This window comes from Vulpes vulpes, chromosome 16 (genome assembly GCF_048418805.1).
Source record: "Vulpes vulpes isolate BD-2025 chromosome 16, VulVul3, whole genome shotgun sequence".
NCBI classification, from domain to species: Eukaryota; Metazoa; Chordata; class Mammalia; order Carnivora; family Canidae; genus Vulpes; species Vulpes vulpes.
The window spans coordinates 48,777,892-48,784,767 of record NC_132795.1 but is presented as its reverse complement, the minus strand read 5'-3'; the positions used below and the strand labels follow the sequence as shown (position 1 = coordinate 48,784,767).

Sequence of the window (6,876 nt, the reverse complement as noted above, 5' to 3'; positions counted from 1 at the left end):
ACTACCGTGCCCCTGACACGGCCTGCCACATAGTAGGAGCACAACAAATATTTGTGAAGTGACTATACGCATGAATAAAAGGTGAGAAGGCCAGAAGTCAGATCCACGCAGGCAGAGGCTACATCCTCATCATGGTCGAGAGCCTGGTACACAGAAGGTGCTCAACTTTGTTGAACAAACCAACACCGAAGGGATGAACCAACTCTCTTCGTGGACGTTTCTTTAACTGCCATAATTTCTAGATATTTCTCGGCTTTTCTACCTTCCAAGTGTCTTGGGCTTAGTGGCCTCACCTGGCTGTTCTGTGATTTACCCCATTTGCTCATGTGGTTCCCCACCCCCCGCGCCCTCCAGGAGGGGCACATGCCAGAGAGCAGCCCCCAGGGAGCCTCGCGGGGGCAGGGGAGATTAACCGGCTCCCCCTTTCACTTGGGAGCAAAGACCTGGCCCTTTATTACAGAGAATCAATATTTGTACAGTTGGTACATTGTAAAATTTTATAGTTGAGAAGTGACACATTTTCCTAACCGGTCCCCAAAGGGACATAAAACACCACAGCAAAAGTTACACGATGATTCGAGGCAATAGAAGCAATTATCGGGTGCTGAGGACATGCACGGTGTGACACCATCAGCCCAGCCGTCCCACACGGCCACCACCCCTTTCCCAGGGAGGAGACTGAGGCTGGGGGGTGAGACTTCTCCCCAGATCCACTGCTGGCATGGAAGCAGAGACGGCCCGGATGGCCTGGGTGGCCTGGGTCTGAGCTCTTGGGTGCCACGCACCCAGCAGCTGCAACTGTGCTTATGGGGTCTGAGTATATCCCAGACAGGTGTGTTCCAGAAGCCAAAGCCTTCTTCCTTTCTTCCACCCACCTCGTGTTTGTGTGTACAGTGGGCAAAATACAGAATGTCACCTTTTCCTGTTTTTTAAACTCTTACAATTTTTTTAAAATTTATTTTTATTGATGTTCGATTTGCCAACATACAGTACAACACCCAGTGCTCATCCCGTCAAGTGCCCTCCTCATTGCCCATCACCCAGTCACCCCATCCCCCTGCCCACCTCCCCTTCTGCAGCCCTTTGTTCATTTCCTGGAGTTAGGGGTCTCTTATGGTTTGTCTCCCTCTCTAATTTTTCCCACTCAATTTCCCTCCTTTCCCTTATATGTCACCTTTTCTTTTTCTTTTTTTTTTTAAAGATTGTATTTATTTATTCATGAGTGACACAGAGAGAGGCAGAGACAGGCAGAGGGAGAAGCAGGCTCCACGCAGGGAGCCTGATGCGGGACTCGATCCCGGGACTCCGGAATCACACTTAACCCCTGAGGTGCCCCCACTTCTGGTTTTAAAAGAGCACATTTTATACTGATTTTTATAGTGATATTCTTCCAAAATAATAGAGAGAGTAACCAAAACATACGATGAAGCAGACCTACGTAGCCCCAAGTCCGGCTCGAGCCAAGCCAGCAGAATACAGTGGAAGCCGGGGGAGGGCGGAGCTCCCAGCAGAGGATGCCCATGACCACGGAGTGCAGGTGATGGCACAGGAACACCCAGCTCCAAGGTGGCAGGTGCAGAGAGGGCCCAGGTGTGAGTCAGCGCCCCCCTGACCCCAGGACGCAGCATCAGCCAGCAGGAGTCCCACTAGTCTCCCTGCTGGTTCACTTGCAGGGTCTCCCCCAAAGCAGGGTTTCCCTGGGTGGTGGGAAACACTCGGGATGGGGGACATTGTGAGGTGGCCAATGAGTGGCTAAGCCTGCCTGGGCGTCAGCTGACCTGGACCCAAGCTGGTGGAGTCTACGCCTGCACTTCTCATGTGGGCTTGGGACAGACAACAAGGGCTCTGGAAGCTCATGCCCAATGGCTGGGGAGGGGACTCTCTTCTCCCAGAGGCCACGTGTGGGGGGCTCCCTCCCCTGGGGCTCACTCACCACCCTATCCTCTGTGCTTCCTGAGAGGACAGGGACGGGGCCTGCCCCTTCCCAGAAACAGTGAGCTGAAGCAAGAGCCAGGAGGAGCCCGGCAATGTCAGAGGAACCACGTCCACATGGTTCACAGGCGACATTAGAAATAGAAACACGGGGATGGATCAAAAAAAAAGTCAAAAATTCATCTCCTAAATGTGTTTCCTGCATTCAGGGTTACCATTGAAAAATCTATCAATTTTATTCCCGGTTCTTTGTCGGTGATCTGTTTCTCTGCCTCCACAAGCTTTGAAATTCCCTTTGCTCTTTTATGCGTTAATTTTACTACAACATGTTGAACGTGTGAGGCGACGATGGGGCAGCGTGTTCAAAGCATCAAAGGGAAGAACTTCAGATTTGGGAAATAGGACTTTTATCCCTGGACTGTCGTTCAGCGAGGAGGGCGTGATGAGCATCCCTGGGAACGCAGGTGCTCGGAAGCTTGGCCATACAAAAAAAACCCTATAAAAACAGTTTGGGACAAAGCGTTTAAGTCAAAAGATTATAAAAAGAATAGAGACATTGAAAGAGGCATCGGAGATTAAGATAAGCAAATATCGTGGGGAACTGGGGCATTCGGAAAACTTGGGGGGGGCAGGGAGAAGAAGTCAGACGGAGCGAGAGGAGAAAGTTCCAGCAAGGACGGGTCGGGGCCAGAGCTGGTGGCCATCCACCGGGCTGCCCTCCGTCTGGCCCGTCCCCAGGTCCGCACGGATGCACCGTCGGCCCCAGCTGTGGCCCTCTGTCTCCCTGCTGTCTCTCCTGAGTGTCTCCTGGACTGTCCCTGTCATCACCTTGACCATGACAGCGGCAGCCTCTGGCGGTCAGACCAGGCCTTGGCTCCCTGCGGGGCCGGAATCCGATTGCCGTCGTGCAGCCCGCCCTCCCCGTGTCCTGCTCCGGCCTGCAGGCCATCGGAGCACGCCCGTCCCCCGTGCTCTCCTTCCGCACCTTTCCTGCTCCTGCTCGTGCTCCTGTTGCTTTCCCGGTCCGGCCCGTCTCTGCGTCCTGTCTCCGGGGAGCTCTCAGCGGGTCCTGCAATAGAACCCGAGTTTCCGTGACCCATCCCTTCCTCCTCCAGTAGCTCCCTCTCCCTCTGCCCTGCTGGTCTAACTGGCCTTACGAACTCCGCACCCTTGGGGCGTGTGGGGGCTCAGTCAGCTGAGCGTCTGACTCTTGATTCCGGCTCAGGTCACAGTCTCGGGGTCCCGAGATCCAGTTCTGCATCAGGTTCTGCACTGAGCGTGGAGTCTGCTTGAGATTCTCTTTTTTTTGGCCCCTCAACGCCCTCCTCTCTCTCTAAAAAATAAACAAACAAATAAATAAATACAAATTCCACACCCGCAAGCCCAAACTCTCCAGGTACCTCTTCGAATCTTCCCCTGTCCTTTCGTCCTCACTGCAAGAGTCCCTGAATTGCTGCAGCAAACCCCTCAGAACCTTCTCTTCTCCTCCTCCTCCTCATTTACCTGCGCAAATGGTTCTTATCCAGTTTCCACCCAGAGGGCGACCCACAGGTGTGCTGACTCCGAGCACGTCCCATCGTTTCGCGCTGCATTCCAGGCCTGCCTCCCTTCCTGCATCCCACTGGCAGCCCGTTCCCTACACAGTGCATCGATGTCATCATTCCTCCACCTTGAAACCCCTGCAAGCCCTAGCAAAGCCCCGCACCCTCCCCCAGCCGTGGGTCCCACATGAGCTCTTTCCTCCTCACCGGCCTCTCTGGGGTCCCAGAGCTCCACTGTGCATGTTGGAGGGGCTGGGTACCAATGCTTCCATCTTAACCATGACAAAAGTATCATTTCAGTTGAATAATTTATATCTTGAGATCAAGATCAATGATTTAGTCATCCAGCATCGGCACCAAGAGGAAACAAATGCACGGCCCGCAGGTTCAGGCGGGGTTAGTCTGTCCGTGTCAAGAGCAGCGTCGCAACGCTTCTGTTTGCACAAAGCCTCCTCCGGACGTTCAAAGGCATCTCAGAGAAATGGGATAGAGACATGACCGAATTGGAATCGATACAGTGATGATGGAGAATCTTCATCTTTCCGGGACAGAAACCAAGATAGACACAGACTAGAAATATCACGCCATCAATAAAAAAGAAACCAGCCCTTGCAAAAAAAAAAAAAAAGAGAGAAAGAAGTACAAAAAACAGTTTGTCAAAACAACCTCAAAATTACCAAATGAAGAACGGGGTATTTGAACGTAAAGATTCCCTTTGCTGTTACCCTGAGTCAGAAAGGGGTTTTCAACAGATGGAAAGATTCGCACCAAAAAAATGTGTATATGTTGACCTCATGAAATCAATGACAAATACTGTTTTCTGTGATTGTATTTTATTATTTTTTAAGAGGTCCTGTCATTTTAATGAAGTTTGCCATGAAAAGCAGTAATCTCAGCTAATCACTCTGCCCTCCTCCTCCAGCAAGCCCCACCTCCCTTTGTCCCTCCTCCCTGCAATCCTCCTCGCTCCCAGGATGGGAAGAAGTGTCACGACATGGGCGCAGCCTCCTGCCAACAGCATGAAACAGGACGAGTAAAAATACCATTAGGAAGAGTTTTGTTGTGCTGTCATCTCAGGAGTCGTGGATGGAGACAGAGGCAACGGCTGGGTGAGGTCTGGGGGTCTCTTGGGGATGAGAATTTGCCTGATTGGCACTCGGCCCATCATTCACCCAGTAGGGAGGCTACTATACCCAAGAGGGCCGGGCGGGCTGTATGGTGAGGATAGGAGAGCCAAAATCCCCTTCTCCTTCCTCCCCTAACGGGCTCTCTGGCTCCCAACTGGGGAACAGACTCACGGTTCCCTCAAGGTTTCCTCTGTGGTTCCTTGGGCAGGCAGCGGGGGGTGGGGGGCATGTCCCCCAGTGCTGCCCAATGCCACCCCCAGCTCAGGGCTTCTCTCCTCCCATGAGCACCAGGGCCCGCAGGATGTCAGGCGGCGCTACAATCCCCTTGACCCCATCACCCCCATCTACCACTATGAGTCGGTGACCTCGGCGTCCCCCAGCCTGTACATGGATGGTGGTCTCTCTCCAGAGTCTCACACAGGTAGGCCTCGAGGACACCCTCAAAGTGATGGGAGCATTTAAATTAAATACACAGAATGTGATCGATGTTGCAGGGCTTGGGCCACAGACACGTCTAGGTTGATGTAGGTCTTTTCGACTGCCAGACCGACGGCATCAAACTTAGAGCGGACGTCCACCACACGGCCTTTCCAGTCTACCTGGTGTTGTACAAAGATGCCCAGAGCCACACAGACAGGGGTGGTGGTGCAGGCCGTAGCAACATGGGCGGAGGTGCCAATCTGTAGCTCTTCTAGAGGCTTGGACATGAACTCTGGTTTGGGGAACTCCATTATAAACTTGGGGAACTTGGGGAGGCTCTTGGGGGTGAGGATGTACAAAGTGTTGCCTGACTCTGGGTCAACAACTGGCAGCCTGTGGATCTTGTTCCGAGCTGATGAAGAGACAGCATCAGACGAGGTAGCATTAGGAAAAATGCAGACAAGACGTTTGAAGGAGACTTGTTGGTACACCTTCCTCTGAGTTTCTGACTTGTGTTGTTTGAGCTCATAGATGTTTTTTTAATTTTTTAAAATTTAAATTCAATTTGCCAACATATAGTAGAACACCCAGTGCTCATCCCATCACATGCCCTCCTCAGTGCCTGCCACCCAGTCACCCCCTTCCCTCCACCAACCTCCCCTTCCATAATGCTTTGTTTCCCAGAGTTAGGGGTCGCTCACGGTTTGTCTTCTGCTCTAATTTTTCCCACTCGGTTCCCCTCCTTATAATCCCTTTCACTATTTCTTATATTCCACCAATGAGTGAGACCATATGATGATCGTCCTTCTCCGATGGACTTACTTCACTCAGCATCATACCCTCCAGGTCCATCCATGTCGAAGCAAATGGTGGGTATTTGTCCTTTCTGATGGCTGAGGAATGTTCCATTGTATATGTAGACCATGTGTCCTTATCCATTCATCTGTTGAAGGACATCGTGGCTCCTCCCACAGCTTGGCTCTTGTAGACATTGCAGCTATAGACACAGCTGGTAGATCTGTACCAAGGCTGATTTACGGCAGCGGTGCAGGGTATTGATGATGGTCAGCATGCCCACAAAACTTTGCATCTTACAATCCCTCTAAGGGGCAGCTCGGACACCACTAGTCGCTGAAGCAAAGGAAGCTTCCTCCACCTGCAGGGACATATCCAATACCACTGATTTGGAGCTGGTGGGGATCAGGCCACAGCAGCAATGAAACCTCCTGAAGAAAGGATACACACTACTGTTGGATTCTGGGGTCTCTTGAAGATGCTCATTTTCTGGAGAGGGGGAGCTACCTGAAGAAGCGACCGTCTCCATTTCAAGAGGCTCTGACTAGTTTCGCTTGCCTTAGGAAGCTCTCTGGGAGCGGCACAGGCTGGGATTGCATTTTCAAGAACTAGATACATGTTCGTTTTTATGATTAATTTTATCACCTGTAGTGTTTCTCTCAAATAATTTAATCGTGTTCATTTTTCTCCTAATAATTTACAGAAGGGCAGAGATAGAAGACGAGGGACAAGCAGGCCCCATGCCCAATGCAGAGCCTGACACAGGTTCCATCTCACGACCTTGAGATCATACCCTGAGCTGAAATCAAGAGGTGGATGTATCACCGACTGAGCTACCCAGGGGCCCCTTCACTTGTATATTTTTAAATTTTGTATTCATCTGATGTTTTTTAATGTTTTATCATTTCTGGTGTTTAAGTATATTATTTAGTTTCCATTTTTTAATGATTTTTGAATACTTCAAATAGGATATCTGCATTTTGGACTCATGTAAAATAAATACTCGGTGCTGGTATTGTGTCCTCACAGCGGCCTTAGCATCAGTGCCCTCACATCATGAC

The 6,876-nt window shown here is 51.0% G+C and overlaps 1 pseudogene; it reads right to left on the bottom strand.

Moving 5' to 3' along the window:
• Positions 1 to 4,861: 4,861 nt before the first annotated feature.
• Positions 4,862 to 6,344, bottom strand: LOC112935809 (5'-AMP-activated protein kinase subunit gamma-1-like; annotated as a pseudogene).
• Positions 6,345 to 6,876: the final 532 nt, after the last annotated feature.